The sequence below is a fragment of the Myotis brandtii genome, unplaced genomic scaffold (assembly GCF_000412655.1).
Source record: "Myotis brandtii unplaced genomic scaffold, ASM41265v1 scaffold464, whole genome shotgun sequence".
Classification (NCBI taxonomy): Eukaryota; Metazoa; Chordata; class Mammalia; order Chiroptera; family Vespertilionidae; genus Myotis; species Myotis brandtii.
Genome location: NW_005367743.1, coordinates 269,135 through 293,094, shown reverse-complemented (window position 1 = coordinate 293,094; position 23,960 = coordinate 269,135). Strand labels below are relative to the sequence as shown.

Genomic DNA, 23,960 nt, shown 5'->3' with positions numbered 1-23,960 from the left:
TCTCCCATTGTTAAAGTAGTAATGTGAATTATCCTAAAATAGGAAGTCAAGTTGTATTTTCATAGCCAAAGCGTAATAAAAAGACTCCATCTCCTTGGGAGATATAAAACTTTTTAAAAATAGTTTTCGAGTCAAAGAAGAAACAATCAAAACTTAAATTTCAGAATAGCTTATTTATTGGCAATGAGGCTACAATATAGATACATGAAAGAAATCAAAGGCAAATTCATAGTCATAAATGCCTTGATTGTTGAAGAAGAAAAAAATAAGAGTTAACGAGATATGCATTTGACTCAAAAAGCTAGGACAGCAAAACAAACACCCAGATATTAAAATATAGCAGTTAAACCTGTGGAACAAGCTAAGGCAAGTCCATATAAAAGAATGTGCTGGATCATTTTGCTTAATAAGGCATTTCTATATGTACTGAAATGGCACAGGTCCAAAAGGCTATTAAATGAAGAAAGCAAGGTTCAAAATCACTCATTTTGTATGCAAACTGCAAAACTGGTCGGGAACGTTTTGGCTAAGAGATTAAGCCTGACTTCTCAGCAGACCATTAGATCCACTGTGTGCAGGGCTCCCCTCCTCCTCCCACTCCAAATCCATCCATCCGCTAGTAACCGCAGATGTAGGCACTGTGTAAATGGATTTGGTCCATATTCAGGCACTGGTGGGTCCTGCTCAGAGGAATGTCACTCTGCATTTCTTAAGCATTTATATATTATTGATTATACCCAAGAGAGGGAAGGAAAGCACCAGTGCCCTTTCTCATTATAAGAGACACAGTAATTTTTGGATCCATAAGGGAAAACAGCACTGTTATGGTGTTGAAGAACTACCAGTAAATCAATATATTTTTTTTGTTAGAAAAAATTATATATTTTATTTTCTTGGATATTTGCTTTAAAAAGGTATTAATTCCCCTTTATAAGAGTTATCAGAAGTCAAACAATTCAACTAGATAGATTTCTACTCCAAAATACATTTATCTTTGGAAAACAAGGTAACAGTTGTAAAAGCAGTGTAGTAAGAGAATAAAATGAAGTAAGATCTGAAACATGGGTAAGATATTCACACATGAAAGTGTAAATATAATACACAGAGCCATTCAAATACACATTTATAAAGAGAATGGAAAGGTACCTAAAATAGCATTTTTATATATAAAATTTTCATATTAAAATATTGCTCATAATAAATAAGAGGTGATATTATGAATTTAACTTCCCTCTTAAAATTTTTATCTTTAGTAGTTCAGACTAATCTAAGGTGTTTGTTAACCTTCTATTGGTTTGAGAGGTGAATTACATTAAACTATGTTTCATAAAATCACACTGTAACAGTATATTTAAATAGTCACATGTGGTAAAAGTTAGGGAGGGCCACTTAGTAATTATGGGGAAAAAAATTCCCCAGATAAACCAAAATGATGAACCCTAGAAGACTAGAGTGTGACGATCCGCTTTATCTAACGAAAATGTTCAATACTGCCTTTAAGTTCTGCAAACTTAATGACCAAATTGCAAGCCTGGCTGACCAGGAAGTGGTGGGGCACAGGAAGTGAGTATAAGTTTCGTTCTGTTGCTTATGTCAGGTGGGACTTCATTCCCGTTCTCCCCACTTGCAGACATGGTAACTTGGAATAGTTCTTGAGAAGCTGTTTGATGGCGACGTGGCGGACATGGAGCTCTGAGGCCAGAGAATCTTTTTCTTGCACTTGGCGTGTTAACTCTTCAAAAACTTCTGTAAGGATTTAAAAAGAAGTTCCATTTGAGTACACAGAAAGCTAACCCTATGATTTATACTTCAAGTACTTTAACACGCATTGGGCGAATGTTTGCAATTAAAGTGATTTGATACCGCCCTGGCTGGGTGGCTCAGTTGGTTGGAGCATCAATCCGTACACCAAGGGTTGTGGGTTCAATTCCCAGTCAGGACACGTATCTAGGTTGCAGTTCGATCCCTGGTTGGGGCGCATATGGGAGGCAATCGATTGATGTTTCTCTCTCTCTCTTCCCCTCTTCCTTTCTCTCTAAAAGAATCCACATCCTTATTTTGTGCGTACTGTACAATCCAGTTTATCTTCTTACTCAAAATGGCTTTAACGTCTTCATAATAAGTATTTTTTGAAAGCTTAGATCGAGGACAAATCCTGGTTTGCAATCAAATGGTATTTTTCAAAGCAGTCTTTATGGCCCCTTAATGATGTGGTGTGCAAGAGATTAGATTTTGGTATTCCCTCAATGTTCAGCTCAAAACAAATGTGGCAGAAGGAGAGGGTTCTCCGTCCCCAGTTTACAAACACTGCAAATGTTGTCATCATTCAAATCGATGTTTACAAACTGCTCCTCTTTGTTCATAGTGCCCTGTCCATCCAACTCCGCGCTGTTGAGCGCCGCCGCTGCCGCCGCCAATCCGCGCGGCTCGGGCTCCTGCACTCTAAATCAATAATTTTATAATTCCCAAAAAATTGGTCAGCAAGAGAACAACAGGTACAAAAGGATGAGTAATGGTTTGTGTTAACCTCACTTTTTTTCCTTTCCAGTCTTATAAATGACTTTTTTTTTTTTTGCAAAGCAAGTTTGTGGATTATAAGACAAACTTTTCTAGGTTGAGAAATAATATTAGCATATTAGCTTACATGGTACAATAATTCTATTAAAATATCTAATTAAGTGACTAGTTCTATATCTGACTATCTTCTGAGCACAGGAATCTTAGCATCACTTTGGCTCTAGATTGCTTGCTCTCTTTTATGTATTTATTTTGAGTCCCTCCCACTTAATTGCAAATTTCTTTGAGGGCATAGGTCTACATAGCTGCTGATGACTGAAGATGTTACATCAGATAGAGATGTCTTGGGCTTGGAAAAGCTGAAAAAAGGGCAAGTTTAAAAACATATCAAGGGATATTGAAAGGCTTATTCTAGAGCAAAGGAGTATTGGCCAAATAAGTTTTGTTTTTCAGGTTGACCTTATTGCAGTGCAGTTACTGAGGACATGTTTTGAGAAGTAAAGCCATTGATTCTGGGAGGAGGCCAGGGAGCGTTAGAAGCTGGAGAACGCTCCAGTGTAGACACCAACCAGAGTTAAGATGTGGCTTATCAACAGGTCACCCTTCACCCGCAAGTGATTAACTTATGACACAGCTTTTTGTCTTAAAAAGGAAAGTTACTGAAGACTTTGTTGCTTGTGTGTCATGAGCAGCCATAAAGCTATATTAAAATTTAGACTTTGAAGGTGAAATTTCCCTTTTTAGGAGAAACTTTCTGCCCAGTCAGCTTGCCTCAGTGGTTGAGCATCAACCTATGAACCAGGAGGTCATGGTTTGATTCCCAGTCAGGGCACATGCTAGGGTTGCGAGCTCGATCCCCAGTAGGGGGGCATGCAAGAGGCAGCCAGTCAATGACTCTCATCATTAATGTTTCCAACTCTCTCTCCTGCCATCCCCTCTCTCTAAAGTCAATACAAATATATATTTAAAAAAGAAGAAACTTTCTGCATTGTCTATACTCTGACATTAGATGGAAGTAGAGAGTTATAGACATAAAGTCCAAAGTTCTAAGGTCACAAAGGATCCCTCCTGTAAGTCAGAAAATAGGATAAATTTACATTTGCACAATCAGTCTGATTAGAGGTTTATTAGATTTACTGACCTTTTCAAGTCACCTGTTTTTGGTTTTAGTGGCTTTCTCTATTGTTTTTCTTTTTTCAATTTTATATATTTTTGCTCTTGTCTTTAAATTTCTTTTGTCCTGGTTACTTTGATTTTGTTTTTATTTTTCTAGTTTCTAATGTAGATGCTTCTTTTATCGCTTTCAGAACCTTCTTCACTAACATGTACATTTAATGTTATAAATACTCTTTCAAATATTGTTTTAGCAACTTCTACAGATTTTGATATATTTACATTTTCACTCAGTTCTAAATAGTTTCTAACTTTCTCCTATGGATTGAATGTTTGTAGCCTGCCCAAGTTTGTATGTTGAAGCCCTAATCCCAATGTAGTGATATTTGAAGTGGGGCCATTGGGAGTAATTATGTTTAGATAAATTCATGAGGTTGGAGCCTCTAAGATAGGATTGGTGTCTTTATAAGGAGAGGAAGAGATCAGAGCTCTCTCTCTCTCTCTACCATATGATGACACAGTGGGAAGGCAGGTGAGAAAGAGGGTTCTTACCATGAACTAAATCTGTTGGCATCTTGATATTGGACTTTGCAGCCTCCAGAACTGTGAGAAATAAATGTCTATTGTTTAAGCCATCAAGTATATCTATAGTAATAAAAGCGTAATATGCTAATTACACTGGATAGCTGAACGACCTTCCAGACGACCTTCTGGATGAAGCTGGGGCTGCGAGGGCCGAGCCCCGTGCATGAATTTCGTGCATCAGGCCTCTAGTTTTGTTATAACAGCCTGAGCAGACTAATACAATTATCTTGAGAATTTCTCTTCACTTATAAATTATTTTAAAAGATAATGTTTCATTTCCAAATATTTGAAGACTTTGCTGATATCTTTCTGTGATTAATTTCTAGTTTAATTCCATTGTGGTTAGAGAATATACTTTGTATGATTTCAATTCTTTCAAATTTGTTTAATTTAAAAGACAAGTCTGTTTTGGTGACATTGAGAAGAATATCTAGTCTTTTATTTTTTGGGGGGAGGGTCCTCTATAAATGTTAATTCTGATTTTCTTTCTCCTTGTTCTATAATCCTGGATTTATTATTTTCTCCATTCAGTTCTATCTGTTTTTGCTTCATGAATCTGAATGTTCTGTTGTTAGGTTCATTCACAATTAAAATTGTTATGCATTCTTGCTGAATTGATTCTTTGATAATTTTGTAATATCTATTTTTAATCCAGGTAATTTTTATGTTTTTTTTAAGTCTAGTTTTTCATATATTGCTATGACACTCCAGCTTCATTTCCTTTGTATTTACATGACATATCTTATAAAATAATCTTACTTTTAACTTTCTATATTATTACATTTAAAGTAGATACAATATATTGGGTCTTGTGTCTTCCATTCAATCTGATAATCTTTGTCTTTTAACTAATGTGTTTAGACCAGGAGTTGGCAAACTATGGTTATCTAAGAATGGTTTTTACATTTTTAAAGAATTGTAAACAGAAAAACTTAGAAAAATATTCAAAGGAGAGTGTATGTATCCTGAAAAGCCTAAACTACTTATTACCCGATAATTTACAGGAAATGTTGGATGACCTGGTTCCCTCTTGTTTCTACCACATTGCATGCTGTCCAGTGATGCATTGTCCCACATAGCAATATAATCTATTGTGAAGGAGTCTGCAGGTGAAGTAGGGACAGCCCTATTTGCTTTATAGCATTTACAAATAGGTGAGAGGACAACAGGCCTTTCAATGGTGCATGAAGTCTGCCCCAGTTTCTCCAGCTTCCAGGCTATAATTTGAAGCTGAAAGAGATTATCTGAATCCAAACTAGCTCTCCAGCTGCCAAATGGGGGAGGTGGAGGGTTGGGCTCTATTCCATTGACATGACTTGGGATTTCAATGTGTTCTTGAATGGATTCTCAGTTGTCCTCTCTGATTCAGAACATCACATTCGCCAGACCTACACAAATCTAAGTTAGGGTCACAGACTTACTCCTCTTTTTCTCATTTTAGAATCATGTCTAGACAGGGTCTTTGAACTTGTCCATACTCCCACGTAGTCACTCAAGTGGCACTCTAGAAGTGGAGGATAAGTAGCCTCAGTTGCTCTGGTCACTAAGTACAGCAAGTCCTCACCTGATGTCATCAATAGGTTCTGGGACTAAGTGAAATGACAACAAATGAAATGATGTTATTGAGGACCTGCTATAGTTCAGAAAAAGGAAGTGAAGAGCAAAAATCAAAGATAATTGTCATCTCAAGGGATACCCTGATTCCAGCCAGGTAGGGATGAAGTAAATTAGAAGGTACTTAAGCAGGAGAAATGGGCTTCAAGGGGATGCTCAGTGATGACTGTGCAGCGGAGAGAGGCAATCAGACACTCCTCTACTTAGGTCTGGCCCAGACTTCTTTTCATCAGAAAACGCTTTTTAAGAGAGCCAGAAAAATTGAACTGAAAAGTCGCTGAGATGGTTATAGCTACTGGACAGAGGAAGCTCTTGGCCATTTTATAAATATGATGCAGTCAGGGGAAGTAAAGATGTTTTCAGCCCCAGGTAGAAGTTGAAGCCAGAGTAGGAGATGTTTGCATTGTGAGTTCTTCCACCAAATAATGTGCCCTCTGTTTTATGTACATCTTCTCAATTTTATTTATCATTACATTTTGAGGATGATTTTTTTATTTTAAAAAATTACATGAACACATGTAAAAAACGGAAGCTTTAAAATAAAAAAAAGGAAAAGCCTCCCTCCCAACCACCTCCTATTGTCTAGTCTCACTTCCTGCCTCATCTCTGGTTTGGATTCCTCTGTTTACTTTTTCTCTTAATTACATCTACAAATCACTTTAAATATTTTAATGTACATAATTATTAAATATTAGAGGTCTAAGATAGGCTTCTTCAATGGCAACAAAATACCAGCTGGACATAATCCAGCCTAATCTTAAGCAAGTTCCTCGGTGCTGCCAGTAAAACCGGCACTCATTTTTCAGACTTGGAATAACTGTTCCTTCCCCTTTAGGTTATTTAATCTTTTGGGGAAGTGGTAAGGAGGACCCAAACTATGGAACCCTATACATAATTTACTTCTACAGAAAGAGACTTTGTCTCTATAGCTCTTTTAAATTAGCGAGTAGATTAGACTTGGAGCACTTAAAATTTGTCATAGGGTTATTTTTTATACTAACTGCTGTTTCCTATTCAGAAACATCATACCTCATTTGACCTTTAGGGTAAAAATGGAAGGTGGAAGGCTCTGTATAATTATCTTATCATTTTTCAGATGTGGAAATTGAGACTCGGAGGAGTCCTGTGAATTACCATGTCAAGAAAGAGAGGACCAACACAAAATTCTAGGTCATTTAATTCCAAGCACAAAGCTTCTCCTGTCACCCAACTGCTTTTGAAAAAAAATGTCATTTTTCCTACATGTTCTTGCAATTGTCTCGTCTCTTGCAGACTCAGCATCTTTACAAACTCATGTTACATCTGCTCCAGCTTTTCTGGTACTCTCAAATGTCTCATGCTCTTCTGCAGGATAACTTTGTTTAAAGAAAGGCACTTCCTTCAGGAAGCCATCCTGCACCAACTAGCGCCTGTTGGCTATTTCTTCCTTACTAATTTTAAATTAATTTGATAGCATCTTTTACACACATTTATATACTACTTTTGAATGTTTTTCTTGACTCATTTTATGCATATTTATTTTTCTTCCCCCAACTGTATTGTAATATTTAATATATTCTCTTTCATACAAAACAATAAATTCTCATTATAGATTTTTTTTTGGGAAAATATAAAAAGATAACCTGTAATCCTAGGTTATAACAGCTATGTTTTGTATGTTTAACTTCAGTCTGTTGGTTTGCCACTGCTCATGCATTTGTTCCACATAACGGCACTCCCGACGTTGCCGTTATCCACCCAGGTTGCTATTTGGTGTACAAATGTGTATTGTAATGCATTTTGGTTTTTCCTTAGTACTTATAGTTCAGTGTATTGAATAAGGATTCAGCATCTGCTTGGGAATTTATTAAGTGGGAGATAGACTTGTGAATGATGACTCAGATATCTAAGTCAGGTGACACAAGCAAAGATGGTCAGAGAAGACATTTATTGGGGGAAAATGACTTTTTGCTTATGGGAAGAGTTTGACTTTATTAGAATGAAATGCTTAACAGATTTCATTGGTTTCATTGTCTTCATTTGTTAGGATGACCCTATTTGGTGTGCTTGCATTTTTACTTTCCTGTCCCCTTTGGAATTATTTAGACAGCTGAGGTTGTATTAGAGCTAGTAAACAATTTGGTTTTATCTGATTCTTTTCAGCTGTCAAAACATGATCATGACCTCCTTTTAAAGTTTAGTGTAAAACACTTTTCTGGACTTGGATTAATTTTTTTAATTACTACATTCCATTTGTAGCCAAGCATCTCTCCAATCAAGTTTTCCTGCAAGTTCATCTGGCTAGCATCCTTTCTTGTCATAATAACATTGTTGTGTATAACTGTGGTTCACCATTAATCCTGCCGTATTAGCCTTTCAAACATTTGTTCCTCCAAACTATATGCTGCATTTGCACTTTGCGGGGTGACATTTAAGAGGTTTGCCTGGACATTACATATTCCCAGCACAGCATGAAAATCCATTTACCAAGGGCGTCGTGTCTGTGGTTTTAGATGAAAAAGGAGTAAATTTTCCTCTCTCTTGAGATGTTTAGATTAAGTTTAATTGATTTTTAAAATACATTAGCATGATCACAAAACTTTAAAACAAACGAATTTTTTTTAAATAAAGCAGGTTACCTTGGAAGTTTGACTTTAAAAACCTTGAAATGCTGAAATACCAAAGAGCTAAGGAGTTGTTTTTTTTTTTTTTAACTTAGAGAAAGACCAGCACACTTGAAAAATATTTATAATTTCTGTTTATGCTTCCAAAGTTTGAATAGACATAAACTTGCTCCTGAAAGAAGGCTTTTCATTTTGAGAGACTTCAAATTACAAGCTTTCTCAGAGGAGAGTTGGAAACATATGTTCCTGTTGTCAGACAATGAAACTTTATTGACCTAAAGTTTAGAAAGAAATAAATATATTTTAAGAGACACATAAAAGATGGTAGAACTTCCACTTATATGTATGGTGGACACTCACTATCCAGGTGAGGTGTCTGAAAGCATGGTCCATGGACCCATAGTGTTAGCAACCCCCACCGATGTGATATTGAACATACGGCTCTCCTGGAACAAATAATGCTGACCTCAAACCTCCTGCCAACCAACTCCTGCTTTAAGCCCTACAGAGATCAGTGCCTTATTAAGTGAAACATGGTATCTACTCACTTCTCTGGTAATCTACACCTTGAATTAGGGCAGAGCACTAAGAAATGACATAACTGTTTCACATTAACTTGTCTCCCGAACAACCACCTTCATTAGATTAAATTTAAATGTTATGTCTCTGTTTTTGTCTGTATTTGGTAGATCATTTGGGTCAAAGACACATCGCCTGTTATTCTCCGTACACAGTCTCATTTGGTGAGTTCATTTATAATTTATTACCTGGGAAGAAATGCATGTTCCCATTTCCTTTCTCTCCCGCTGACTTTCTGTCTGTCTCTTTTTCTCTCTTAAAATTGGTTTGCTTTCATCAAACAAATAACTAGAAGTACTCAACACACTGTTTTTTGTTTATTTGTTTTTGCCCCTGAGGGAACTCAGAGCAAAATTGAAGAGGCAATCACAATAATTATATCATCCCTCATGCTTAGCATTTTTGCTTTCTCCTACTCTTCCTTATAGCTTTGATAAGTTATTTTTTCCCTGAACTTTGTTGTATATATGCATTTTATTTTAAGGTGCCTTAAATCCTTTTTGAAAAGCACGAAGTATGAACAAACTACTAAGGGCAGGATAGGAAAGGGCTGTTCAGAGGGCCAGAGGATAATGATTCTATAAACTATAGGAACATAAAAAGGAAATGGGATTTCTGATTGTCATTTTACTGCCACTGTGACTCCAACCAACAAATGGTCATCTATTCACTAGGGACAGTAAGTCTCGGTTACACCATATAATATACTTTCCTCTAGACTCTATTGATTGAGGGACATAATGCACTTGGACAATTATATGTGGATTTAAAAGCCTTTATATGTGCTTTTTAAATAAAAGATTATGAAGGAAATAAAAAGGGCCAAATATTTGTAACAAAATAGAAATGCAATGAGGATTTTTTTTAAAAAAAAGTTAATGTCACTAGTGAATTTCCAGCATTGGTTTTTATATGAATCAAAAATTTTTCAAAGAATATGGAAGCTAAGAATCCTTAGTCATCTGAAAAATATTAGACATGAAGCTAAGGTAATTTGAATGGAAACGTAGGAAGCAATTATGATTCAATTGAAACATATTTACATTCAACCTTCCAAATTACATTTATTTCTTATATTCAGTCCTATCTTTACCCTTGAAATAATATATAAATAAAGGATAGATTTAAAAATGAGAGACAGAACTGTAGGGTAGAATTTGGCTGGAAAAGTAATTTACTCCAACCTCTCATCTGAGTTTTAACCATTAAACAATCATTGGTTTGAACAAATAGAACTAACAGGAAGAATTCATAAAATGACAACTTTTTTTTCCCTTTCCATTGAAACTGCTTTTTAGAGTTAGTTCTCCCCCTCCCTGGATGAAGAGTCTGGCAGCTTGCCATCACTTTTATGGGAAGCAGAGTTTTTCTGTAAATCACAAGACATAGAGTCAGTATTTAAAAGTGCAATTTCATATAATATCCAAAATTTTATTTTGCTCTAATGCTAAGGCTTCTTCTTTTTCTTCTGATAATATAGTCTCTCTCTCTTATCTTGATAACTGGTTTCTACCTGTCAAAGTTCAGAAAATGAGAGGAAGAAGAGGGAAGGGGCAGGAAACCCCCCTCTGGTGAGGACGTGATCCAGATCTCATGCTATCTAGACGTGGCAGGTGATGAAAGCTCCTTTTTCCTCTTGAGGGATGCTTTTCCGTGGCTTTTTCAGAGATTCTCTCCATCACTGGGGACCTTTCAGCTGAGGTTCTGTGGAGAGTGGCCAATAGATCTCCATTTCTGTTGGTTACTTAATTCTTCCTTAGGCCTTTTACATCAAACAATATCTGATTCATATTCTCTGTGTGTGTGTGTGTCTCAGTCTCTTGCTTTCTCTTTCTTTTCCACAGGATGTACTTATGTCCCAGCAAATTCTGAGAATGCTGACCCATCCCAGCACAGCCAACTCTCATTTGTTTCTTCATCAAAGCAGCCAGCAACCCTACCTACTCATCTTTAGAATTTCTTGGTAGAAGTCAGACACCAGCCCGCTAGGTCTCTAAATATGAGGCACTCACATTGCTGTCTAAGTGGTGCTGTTGAGGTCACTCTCCCTGGTGAGAGAGGACTTACTACATCATTTTCCGCAGTGAAAGCTTTAGGGTATAACATTCCAGTTGATTTTTTATCTGGAGGGGAGGGATAGACAGTTGAAACAGTCATAGTTTCCGAGTCTTTTGGAATCACATTCTGAGTTAGTCAAAGTCTATGCACCTATGATTGCAGAACAAGAACACATGTTTTATCAGATCATATAACATAAATGTGCAGGTGAAGGAAGTTCAGATGTAGTGGAAGGAAGATAGGTGATAAAATAGATGGGGACACTAAACCCTTTACTGTGCAAAGTAAGAAATCCAGAGAAAATCTCTGGTTGTTTGAATAAGAAATAAAATTTTAAATATGCAGTTTATAGCTACAAAAGTAATAGAGAGATGAGTTGTCACAGTGATTTAACTAAAGCAGAAGGAACAGGGAAGGATTTTACAGAGCTATGCCATTGAATCCTATCTTGTTTAGTTGGAAGTAGATAATGTTTGAAAGAGATAAATTTAAAAATATATAAGCATAGCCCTGGCTGGTGTGGCTCAGTAAGTTAAGCATCATCCCTTGCACTGAAAGGTCGCAGGTTTGATTCCTGGGGAACATGCCCAGGTTTGGGGTTCAGTGCCAGGTTGGGGAGTGTGTGTGTGTGTGTGAGGGCAACCTATCAATGTTTCCCTCTTACATCAATGTTTCTCTCTCCCCTGTCTCTATAAAATCAAACCAGCTACCTTTCAGTGTATGGGACGATTCTCCAACCAATTGAACCACACTGCCCAGGGCAAGAATATATTCTTAATGAAGTGATTTGTAACCTTTTGCATCTCATGGCACACATAAACTAATCACTAAAAGTCAGGAGCACACCAAAAAATATATTCTACTTTTTGCTGATCTGACCAAAAATAGGTATAATTTTGATTCAGTCATACAAGATGGCTATTGTATTGGCTGTTGTCATTTTTTTCCTGACAATCTAAGGGAAAAGAGGTCAGTGCACCTGACTAAATAGTCAAATACTGCATGTTTAAAAAAGCTCGTGGCACACTGGTTTAAAAACTCTGTTTTAATGTGAAAAAGATGATGAGCTAAATTATTGCTGCAAAATATTAGTAAAAAGCTATAACGTCACTCAATGTGATACAGTCATAAACATTTTAGAAAGATTAAAAGTACAGAAAAAATATTTTTAGTACATATATGAATGAAATGTTTGGAAATGATCTATTAAAAAATCTTTGGTGAGAGAAAGAATTATTTAATAAGTGGCTTTAAGTCATTTACTTTTAAATAAAAGTGTTGCTTCAACTCTTATCCCATATTAAAAGAAATTCTAGATAATTATTTACTCATAAATATTAAGGCATAGAAACGTCTAGAAGGAAACAGAGAATTGGTTTCTCTGAGCTCTATGTTGGGCAGGACCTTCTATACGTAAATCAAATGGAAGAATTTGCAAAAGAAAAGACAGCGATTCAATTACTTTCAGGAGTTTAAATTGTACACATTAAATTAAAAGATGGCAAAGAAAAATCATTACAACAAATATGAAAATGCTTAATAATATCGATTTTTAAAGAAGTAATTCAATTAATTTTATTTGGTCCCGCACAATGCTTGGGTTCCAGCACTAAGCACAACAGACATGCTCTTAAAAATCAATGAGAAAAACCCCGAGACACCAATAGACAAACACACAAAGACCATGCATGCTTGCTTCACCAGAGACAATACAAATAGCTAGTGAACATTGGAAAAGTAGTTGACTTATTTCATAATGAAAACTTACAAATGCAAATGAGATATATAAAAAAGGTTCTTCAAAGGGGATACTCAGTGTTGGCAACTATACTGAGGTGGTGGACACTGCTGAAAGTGAAAAATTTTTCAACCTTTCAAGATGGGAATTTGGGAATGTGAGTAGAGAGTTTTAGAGATGTTTATATCTTTAGGGCCAGAAACTTAATTTCTGACTTTTATAAAGAAAATTCATAATTGGGAAAAAAAGACTTTCTAAGTGCTCAACCATGAGGGAATGCAAAGCAAGAAATAGTATATTTGAAATAATGTACAGTTATAGAATACTAGAGGCCCGGTGCACAAAAATTTGTGCACTCGCGGGGGGGGGGGGGGGCCTCAGCCCGGCCTGTGCCCTCTCGCAGTCTGGGACCCCTCAGAAGATGTCCACCTGCTGGCTTAGGCCCACTCCATGGGGGATTGGGCCTAAGCTGGCAGTCAGACATCCCTCTGGCAGCCCGGGAGCCCTCTGGGGATGTCCACTTGCCAGCGGGGAGCAGGCCTAAGCTGCAGTTGGACATCCTTAGTGCTGCTGAGGAGGTGGGAGAGGCTCCCACTACCACCGCTGTGCTGGCAGCCATCAGCCTGGCTTGTGGCCGAGCAGAGCTCCCCCTGTGGGAGCACACTGACCACCAGGGGGCAGCTCCTACATTAAGCATCTGCCCCCTGGTGGTCAGTGTGTGTCATAGTGACCAGTCATTCTGTGTGTGTCATAGTGACCAGTTGTTCTGCTGTTAGGGTCAATTTAAATATTACCTTTTTATTATATAGGATGATATCCATGTGTAGTTTTTTAAGGATTATGGAATATACTTATAACATTTTATTTTTTTATCATAACATTTTAAAGCAGAACACAAATGGTATCCAGTATGCAAAGCAATATGTAGAAAAGTCAACAAATTATAACATTTTAACAATTTTTCTAGGAATTGATGTTAGGATTTTTAAATAGTTTGAATATTTCTTCTACCTTCTACTTTCTCCAAAATGAACATTTATTATTTTTACATTAAGAACAAAACACAAATTCTTAGCATCTAGTCCAAGCTTCATGATTTGTTAGTTATGAGACTTGGGCAAGTGACCCCTTTTGTAGGGCCAACATCACAATCCACACAGTTGTGTTGGCACAGGTTAAATTGTAATGGGCCTAGCAAGGATAAATACTTATGAAAATGGTGACTATGGTTTTGGTAACTTTTGGTTACACAATCCAGGGCACCTTCACATCTCTTGTCATAATCACAGCTTTTGAACTGCATCCACTGCATTTTCTTTAATATTTTCCCCATTTTGGAAAAAATTATGTCCAAGACAAATATAAAGTAGATTATGTCCACCTGTATTTATGCCCACCATCTCCAGACCCAGCACTATAAAACTGAGTGTACAAATTTGAACACTTGTTTCTTATAGCCTTTAACTTTGGTTTGGTCCACATTCCTTACTCCTTTTTTGTAAAATTATTAATCCTACCCAAGGTTGTTTTTTTTTCATTAATTTTTAGAGAGATTGGAAGGGAAGGAGTAAGGAGAGAGAGGAAGAGAGAGAGAAACATCTATGTGAGAGAGACAGATGGGTGCCTCTTGCACATGCCCCCAGCTGGAACCAAGGATCAAACCTGCAACCCAAGTACATACCCTTGACCAAGAATTGAACACACAAGTCTTTGCTCCATGGGGCTGATGCTCTAACCACTGAACAACACTCGCCAGGGCCTCACTCCTTTTTAAATGTGGCTACTGTGCACCAATATAATTTAATTAAAAAGGGGCAAAATACCCTTTATAAGAACCCTCAAAGTTTCTGTACTTGAAAATCAATCAAACACTCTCCCCACCTACTTTCCTCTTTGGATGAACTTTGGTTTCCCTCTCTTGAAGGATCAATGTTTGCACCAGATGAGCTCTATACTGTCTGTCATTCTTTGTCACCACTCTTCATAAATCTGGGTCCAGGAGAAAAAGGAAGAAGGAAGTTTAGGCTTGGGGCTAGAGAGTTTGTTAACAAAAAGGACACTGGCTTTCGAGTTTGAAGAAGTGTTTCCTTGAAAGAATGCAGTTCAAACAGCTTTTTGATCCTTGGGAACCCAATAAATTCTTGACTCTTTCCAGTTGGGAACATAATGCAATAATGTGCTAGTCCATTAAGTCAGAGCTTCATCTTTTGCACAATTCATATTTTAAACTTTAAAGAGGCTCACAACTGCGCTTTCACAAATGGCAGCTGTTTACTTTCTTTCCACTAAAATAATCACTGCAAATATCCCTCTGAGAATGTATATTTTCAGATGCTAGGTAATCAAAGCTTAGTTGTGCTCGGAGGGTTTTTTAGAAGCAAATGGAAAATAATTGCTTTAAAGTACCCACTTGTGAGGATTTCTGCTCATCAGTGTAATTGCCAGCAGCCACTGTCTTTCTGCCACAATAAATTCACAATGTTTCATTAGCTCCTATTGGGGGGGATGCAATAGATCATCTTGCTAGCATTAACTTTGATTTTTAAATGGCTTCCCTTGATTTCCTATTAGAATTACCGTTTGCACATAAACTAAAGTAATAAATGCTTCCCCTCCCCACTTAAAGAGTAGTGTAGGTGATAGAAGGGGATAACATATGAACTGAGCCAGCCTTGCAGGATTTAGATATGAGTTCTTAGTGTGAGTATTTACTCTAGGACCATTTTTATTTCTTTGCTCTTATCAAAGGAATTTAATTTCTTGACTATAAGTCTGTGCACACAGAACCCAGCAGTTGGCAAATAACCCCTAGGAGGTCGTCTCAAGTATCTTTGTCCAGCCCTCTCTCTGGTATCAAATGAACAGGCTGATTACTGCAAAAAAACCACTGGGTAAAAATGCTTGCCAAGAACTCTGTAATCTTATTGAATAGATTCTCTAGGTTGATGGGATCATAATAATGTACCTCCAGACTACTTTTGTATGTGGGGATATTGATCAAAGTTCCTTTGTTGATTTGCTCATTTTTTAACAGTTTGGGAAATACATTGTCTTTATCTCGGCCATAGAAGTGGTTTGGAATGACCGACTACTTGCATCGATTACCTGCTGGGATTTCCTCAACTCACTGAGGGGTCAACCGTAGCTTTCCAAGTCAATACAAGTTGGTATCTAAGATCCTCCAAGCTGGTGCCTGCCCCCAGTGTGTGAATGACCAAGTGCATGTCCGTGCCTTCCTTTCAGGGGTACCACCCACATTCCTGCTCCAGTCGCAGCCTCCGCAGCCAGTCGGAGCGAGATCCCTGCCTCTAGTTTCCATGTCTACTACAGCTGAAATAAGAAACCTAAATGAATAAAAACCCATGACTGCTCATGGGGTATTTTAAAATTTCAGATGGAAAGTAGAGACTGGGCTATTCACGATGGCTTCAAAGACACATAAACAGACCAAGAGCCGGTTTAACTATTTTAGGATGCGTCGACATTATAGAACAAAACATAAAGGACTTGGAGGGGAAAGAAAAGATTTTGGGAGATGACTTCAAAGAGATGCCCCCAGGGGCAGAAAAGGTGAGCCAAGTAGATAACTAGCAGGGGAGTCTGGCTAGACACCCCCCCCACCCAAAGCAATGAAATGACATGAACACAGGCTTTAACAAGTTAACATCAAGTGGCCAGAGTTCAGGAAAGCAGAACCCAGAAATTTCAGGCTTTTAACTGGCACTGTGAGCAGGGGGCTCACTTCACAGCAAACCCAGCACACCCTCTGCTGTGTCTAATCATTTGTTCAGCAGGCTACAGAGGTGGCCTGTATCCAGCACAGCACCAGGGATGTTCGCTACTGCAGTGAAGCGAAGCAAGAAGCATTTCTTTAAAAACAAAACAAAACAAAACAAAAACACACAAAAATACATGAGTTGGTATTTCTGATTTGTAATTTGTAAAGCAGTAACCTAGTTTCTGGGCTGGCCAAGGAAAAAATAACAAAGTGCCTAATTTTTTCAATACTTGGTCATTTCTAGAAGCAATAACTAAATAAAAGGATTCCCATCAAGGTCTTTCAGCATTAAACCAGGGCAATTTTTCAGCTGTTTGGATGAATAATCTCAATTCCCATTAATTTAAGCCTCATTGTCCTATAGTGGAGGATCTGCATTGTATTGTGATGTATATTTAATTTGGTGGAAAGCTTGCAATGTCACTAAAATTCTCAAAATCCTGATTTTAAAGAATTTTAAAGCTACAGGTGAGTAAAAATAGATACACTGTGCATTCTGGTATAATAATTTACCCTAAGACATTTTTGTTAATATAGGTAAGGGATGGGGGAAAATATGTGATCATATGCTATTCTACCCTTTTATTCTTAAAACATCAAAGAGTAAGGTTTGGAAGAAAGAATAGTTACCGTGGAATTATGGGGCAGCCACCTGTCAGTTTGATGCAAGATGGATGTGGGTCAAAATTAGAGGAAGCACTAAAGTTTGCATTTATCAGAGGCTTTGATTGTCTGATTGAGCGACTGAAAGAATAATGAAGTAGACTTTGTTTTGTTTGCTGTCCAATTTCTCTGTGCCTACCATTGCATTTGTTGTTCATTGTACCTCCATTGAGCACCTTATAGAGGTGCCTCCTCTCTTGGGGTGGGAAGTCAAGAACCAAACTTATCTGGTTATCCATTTGAACTATCAAACCCATTCCCCCTTCTATACCTTACCAAGCTCTGGAGAGTGTGGAGAAAAAGGGCCCACATGCTAACCTGACTAACTCAGGGAAGGCCAGCCTGGCTGGCAGCCTTGCAACCACAGACCTAAAGTAACCACGAAGGATGGTCTGAAATGAAAACCTTGTAATTAAAAAGCAGTTTATAGTGGGTACTCATGTCCTAGGCTAGGATCTTCCCTGACAAAGAACAACTTTCTTTCTTTCTTTCTTTTTCTTTCTTTCTTTCTTTCTTTCTTTCTTTCTTTCTTTCTTTCTTTCTTTCTTTCTTTCTTTTTAAAATATATTTTTATTGATTTCAGAGAGGAAGGGAGATTTCTTTTTTCTTTCTTTCTTTCTTTCTTTCTTTCTTTCTTTCTTTCTTTCTTTCTTTCTTTCTTTCTTTCTTTTTAAAATATATTTTTATTGATTTCAGAGAGGAAGGGAGAGAGAGAGAGAGACAGAAACATTAACGATGAGAGAGAATCATTGATTGGCTGCCTCCAACTTGGCCCCCACTGGGGATTGAGCCTGCAACCCAGCACATGCCCTTAATGGGAATCGAACCTGGGATCCTCAGTCCGATGCTCTATCCACTGAGCCAAACCAGTTAGGGCCAATTTCCTATTTGTACTGAGCCTATTGTCTTTTTGTTTCTAAGATAACATACCTGTGGAATGTCAGGGTAACTTGTAACTTCCCTTTTTCCGGACCCCTCAGGGCACAACAAATGGTGCCAGGGCACAGACCACAAATTCCATCATTGTTATTGTTATCATGTTAATTGTTGACTGTTAACTATCCTGTGCCCACCTATGTAAAAGAAGCACGTGCTTATCATTTTACTTTTTATCCAATCCCAGAGACTTCCCTGCTTTACTTTCTCCCGCCTCCCTAATCTATCACCAATAGATTTCATCTAACCCACTTCTCCTCCTTTGATTATAATGTCTAAAAAAGGGTGAAAAACCACCATTCTCTGGAGCATTATCTCAGTACATTGAAATGCTGATTCCCGGCAATTGCCAACAGTTTGGCTCAAATAAACTCACAAAAATTCTTTACAGGTTTGAATGTTTCTTTCATTAACAAGAGGTATCTTACTTCATGATTTCCTACTACACAGTGAATTATCCACAGGTAGCCTAAGACTTACCCAAATGAGTGAATGTCTTCTTCAGATTTCGGATAACAAATATGGGTCCTGAGAAGAACCCAGACATAGTCCAAGATGTCTTCCAAGAAGCTGCTATAGAAATCCTCTGGGTTTCAATTCTCTGTTGAGATGAAAATTGAGAAGAGACTTAGGAAGTAAATTTTGAGCTCAAAGAGTTCAGTAGCCAAATACTGTATTTGATTGGTTCTAAGGTGCAAATTTTAATGTCTTCATTTTAGATTATATGGTCTAATCAGTAGCATCAAAGGATTGCTGATGTCCAGGCCACAGTTGGCATTGCCTAAACCAGTGATGGCGAACCTGTGACACGTGTGTCAGAGGTGACACGCGAACTCATTTTTTGGTTGATTTTTCTTTGTTAAGTGGTATTTAAATATATAAAATAAATATCAAAAATATAAATCTTTGTTTTACTGTGGTTGCAAATATCAAAAAATTTCTATATGTGACATGGCACCAGAGTTAAGTTAGGGTTTTTCAAAATGCTGACACGCCGAGCTCAAAAGGTTTGCCATCACTGGCCTAAACTATGAAGACAGAAAAAACATTACCACCAAATGTTGCAGAATGACTGACAGCTGCTTGGAAGAAAATCCCAGAGAAAATAGTGGTGCACTCTTTTAACTGCTAGTGTTAGAGGCACCCCAGAGCCCCCAGCAAAGGTGCTACCAAACAGCCCCCTGAGTCGGCGGGAGAGGGCTGTCTGTCCCCAAACTCGATTCTTGCCTTCTCAAATAAATGAATTTATACCAGAGACCTTGACTGCATTGTGCAAAGCCAATTTATTAAAGCAATTAAACCACGCACCTTTATTTAAAAAGCACAGCAAGCAAATCTATTTTATTGCATCCAGCTTGGAGCACAGATGAGCTTTTCCCAGAAAAGTGAATGCCTAGTGCTGTTTCGAGGAGTTATACACCCTTCTGTCTATAGGTTTCAAAGATTCTTTTACTGACTATCTTGGTATAGATTAAGTCTCAAGGCCCCCTCTCTGCTTTTTTTGTGGTCATTGGAAGCACCTGGCAACTTTATCTTGCCAAAGCCAGAGGCTGCTGGCTTTTCTGTTAGGGAGTAAAAAATAAGATAGCCCTTTTCCCCTTCCCCCTCCTTCCCTGCATTCTTTCCTTAGGGAGGCTTTTAACCATCCATTCACTCTCAAGTGTCCTTGGTTTGGGAGAGATAATGGCTTGTTATTTGCAGGCAAATTGTCCCCACTGTTTGGCCTGGTTTTAACTTTCCTGCCTCAGTTTCCCTATTCCTCCTGCCCTGGAATCCTATAACACTAGGAACCCAGTGCTTGCAAAAAATGGGGGTGCTCTAGCTCTTTGTGATTGCTCTTTGTGATTAGTCAGCACCCAAGAATTTTAGTGCTTTTGTAGATTCTTTTAAGAAATACTGTATTGGGAACACTGTATGGAGAAATAGGGAGATTAACAGCTCTGAGTTCAGAAGAAATCACAAAAGAGTCAGACTCTGAACATGAAGAAACTTTAGGGATATTCATTAGCCCATATGTTTCATGTATGTGTGACTGTAAAATATGATAAAAGTTATGATAAGAGTCAAATACTAAAAGCTTCCCCAGTTTCCATATGATAACACTGAAAGTGATAACACAATTCTGTCAGTTTCTTCAGCAGTGTTTCTGCTGCATGGAATAAAGAGGCCTCTTAAAAATTAATCTGTGGTCATAGATTCAAGGACATCTGATATGTTCCTCTAAAAGTTCCATGAGAAATCCTGAAATCCTCTTTATTCAGGGATTTACAAATTATTCAAAGTAGAAAAATCAATGGCTTCAACGCACAAAGCTTAGAATCGAAACCACCAGTAAAAAAAAAAAATTACATGAAAACTAAATAATTCAACACAATTAGCCCTAGGACGAAGGACTGACAGGAGTGCTGGCAAAGGGGTTGCACTGGAATTTCAGTCACCAGGCCTTTCTCGCATCCACCCTTCGTGTGGCACCTACACTGAGTTGTTATGTTTTCCTTGAAACTAATTGAGACTTCTTTACGTTCTGACAACCTGATGAGGGAAATAGGCCATTCCTCTGATTGTTCCCAAATCTCATAATCTCTCAATTTTTTTAAAAAGAGGACAAAGTTATATACCCCCTATTAATTTAGCTTAAAGGATTCTAGCTCCTGGCTATGTGTAAGCAGCTTTTCCCTCCCTCCTACGTAGTGTTGGCTGGAAGTGCATTGGATGAACGGATAAGCAAAAGTATTATTTAAGAGTATCTATGACTGCCCCTACTGGTGTAATACAAGTGCGGTTTCCAGGCCAAGTGAAACATAGGCAGATTCAGTCCTCTGTGTGGGAGGCTTTCTCACTGGTGCTTACAAACCCATGGACACTGAGAGACTCTTAACATGAGAAGTGCCCCCTAATGTCACATGGGATGGAATTTGAGTATACTGTTCTACATTTTCTTTTTTAATGTATATTGTTGAAACTATTACAGATGCTCGCATTGTCTCCGACCATGGGGCATGCCAGCATGTATATGTCTGTTGTAGACTAATGACTCCTTCCAAAATTATCCATATTGTAATCCTCAGAACTTGGAATATATTATCTTACTAGAGGCCCTGTGCACGAATTCGTGCATGGGTGGGGTCTGGCCCACCCGCCCCACTTGGGGCCAATTAGGCCTGGCTGGCCAGGGGGAGGGGCCATGGGTGGTTGGCCTACTGGCCCTGCCCCCTGGTCGAACTCCCAGTTGAGGGGACAATTTGCATATTAGCCTTTTATTATATAGGATTACATAGGATGTGGCAAAAGAGGCTTTGCAGGTGTAGTTAAGTTGAGGATCTTCAGATGGGGAGAGTATCCTGGATTATCCAGGTGGGACCAATATAATCACAAGAGTTCTTATAAGACGGTGGTTCTCAACCTTGGCTGCACATTAGAATCACCTGGGAATCTTTTTTAAATCCTGATTTCTGGGCCTCATCCTCCGGAAATTCTGTTTCTTTGTTATGGATGTTGTGGCCCCACCCTATACCAAAGAAACAGAATTTCCGGAGGATGAGGCCCAGAAATCAGGATTTTAAAAAGATTCCCAGGTGATTCTAATGTGCAGCCAAGGTTGAGAACCACTGTTATAGAGGATTTTGAGGAAGATTCCTGATGGGAGGTTTGGTGGGGTCCACTGGAGGGTTTTGTTTTCCCTGGGGAACTAGCCTTCTGTTGAATGTTGTGCCCATCAGTCAGTTTAATGGGCTCAATCTCTGTTATCATAGAAATGGGAGCCTGTTACCCAGAAGTCCTGGAGATGGGCAGACAAGGAGAGAAATCTGGGTCCTCTCTCTGAAGGTGGGACCAGCTCTGAGCCATCCTCTCTCCGAAGGTGGGACCAGTCAACGCTGGGTGAGGTGCTCAGGAAGTGCTCAGCCTGGCTGAACACTGACAAAGCCAGCACCTTTTATATAGCAGCATTCACACAGGGAACTCCACCCCACGAGGGAGGAAGGGAGAGAGGAAATTACTTGTTTTCAAAGTAATTTCAAATTCTGAGAAACATTGCCCACATAGCACAAAAAAATATTTATTACATTTGGGGATATGTTGACATCTTTTTACATTTGATTTATTTCCTCCCTCTTAGGCTTTACAAATATTTTTTTCTGTCTATAATATAATATAACATAATATAATATAATACATATCATCTATCTATTTATTTATCTATCTGTCATTTATCTATCTATCTGTCATCTATCTATCTATCTTTTTCTAAATGATCTGAGGACTCTGACTTGGCACCTGAGACTTATCCCACCACTTCCAGTTCAGAGGCAAGTTCCTCATCAGCCTGACCTGACTCCAGGCTTTGCCATCCCTTCTGTGGGGCATGGCGAGAGCCCCCAGGAGCTGAGACCCACTCCCCATGCCCAGGGCATGGCCTCACCTGAGTCCAGTCGGCTTCAGCTTCATGTTCTTATTTATCAGGCTATTCTTGATTACTCTTCTTCCCTGACTTATCACTCAAAATTGGTACTAGGCCTCCCATTGTTTCCTAGAATTAATACCTGCCCCTCTCTCCTGTTCCCCACCCTTTGGCCCACATCGTTAGTCTGCCCATAAATGCATGGCTGCCTCATCCTGGTCCAGGGCCTTGCATCACCTTCGCCAGACCCTCTTCCAGAATCTGTTCCTGAACCATAGCCTGTGGACAGGCTTCCTATCTCTAGTTATTCTAGCTCCTTGCATTTTACACTGGGCATCACCCCCAGGTGGCCTGTTGTAGGTTTTTATTACGTACTAGAACACTTGACTACAAGCATGTGTTTTTATCCATCCTTTCATTTCACCCATTTATTTAATCACTTTGTCATTTAAATGTACCTATTTCAATTTGCTCATATTTTGACTAATTATTTCTATACCATTTGGACACTCTGCTTGAGTGGCCCCCAGGTATCCACTGTCAGCCCCTGTCTCCCTTAGTCCTGCTCATCTTCATATGGGGGTGGGGGCTGCAGACTGGCCATAAACCTTTTCATCTTCTTTTGCTCAAAAGTCTAAATACGGTATTCTCCACAAAATGCTTCTTATGTCTGTACTTAGGGGACACATATCACAGCCGGATTGACCTCTAGTTTCGGTCTTAGCTCTGCTGCTTTCTAGTTATGTGACTTTATATCTTTTTCTTAACTCTGCTAACATTTACTTTCTCATCTGTAAAATGAGGATAATAATATCTACCTTATATTACCTTGTGCATGGACTAAATGAGATTATCTGCAGACCTTAGCAAAGTATCTTGCAAATAATAAATGCTGAATTCATGGTGGCTGCTTTTATTATTTCAGCTCAGCTGAAGTGATACAGAAATATAAATACAATTACCACTAACAGTGATGTGTGATAAGTTCAGGGCTAGAGATGGGTGCAGTGTGCTTTGGGAACAGAAGTCCAAGGTTAAGAGGCACTTGATTCTCCTGAGAGATATGGAGGAGTGTAGTTCAGTTACTCTCTAGAGGAGAGGTTGACAGTCGAGCTGGACTTTGAAGGATGAGATGGATAGGAGTTTGCCAGAAAGAACAGAGCAGATCATTCACTCGGGTCAGGCACTACTGACATTTTGGACTTGATAATTCTTTGTTTTGCTGTGGGGGCCCGTGCTGAGCATTGCAGAATGTTTAGCAGCATTCCTGTCCCTCACCTAGTAGATGCCAGAGCACCCCACCCTTGTCTCCCCTCCTGACAATGCAAATGTCCCCTCGGGTCTCATCCCCAGTCGGCAATTCTGCGTTGGGCCAAT

General features: G+C 38.6%; 1 pseudogene; it reads right to left on the bottom strand.

Moving 5' to 3' along the window:
* Nucleotides 1-875: 875 nt before the first annotated feature.
* Nucleotides 876-2,436, bottom strand: LOC102252711 (annotated as a pseudogene).
* Between the last annotated feature and the right edge of the window lie 21,524 nt (nt 2,437-23,960).